Source organism: Camelina sativa, chromosome 11 (assembly GCF_000633955.1).
Source record: "Camelina sativa cultivar DH55 chromosome 11, Cs, whole genome shotgun sequence".
NCBI classification, from domain to species: domain Eukaryota; kingdom Viridiplantae; phylum Streptophyta; class Magnoliopsida; order Brassicales; family Brassicaceae; genus Camelina; species Camelina sativa.
In genome coordinates, this window is record NC_025695.1 from 43,086,577 (window position 1) to 43,087,169 (window position 593).

Sequence of the window (593 nt, forward strand, 5' to 3'; positions counted from 1 at the left end):
GGGGGGGGGGGGGGGGGGGAATAGAATAAAGAATAGGAATTGGGACAACGCATTTGAGCTCCTTGGCAAATTATAACAGCCTTACGAAATTAAATTGGTGGGAGGCAACATGGCCTCCAACTTATCTAACCTACTTGTAAAGAGTGTTTTAAGTATCACATTCAATCTGGCTAACAATATTTAAGATTTCTTCTTCTTTGTTGAGAAGATCACAACAATCATGTGATTAAGATGGTGTTCACTTGTATATGTAGCTAAATATAGAAATACTTTTTTTTACACTAGAGAAAAACATACAAAATTTTATTGTTATATCATGTTGGTGCGGGATTTAGCACCCACGACATACCGATCTAAACCGAAGGTAAACCAAATAGACTTTGTATATTAACTAAACCGAGGGACCCCCTTTTTGGGCTAGCTAAACTGGCCCAAAAGCAGAAGCTCGACGAAGTCACTTGACCGACCTCCGAGACCGCCCCCTAAGCCCGACTAGATCATCAGAAGAGGAAATTTACCATATTTGAAGATCAGAGATTTAAGGAAAATAGACTTATTTTATAATCAATGTATTCATATAAATAGGGAGATAT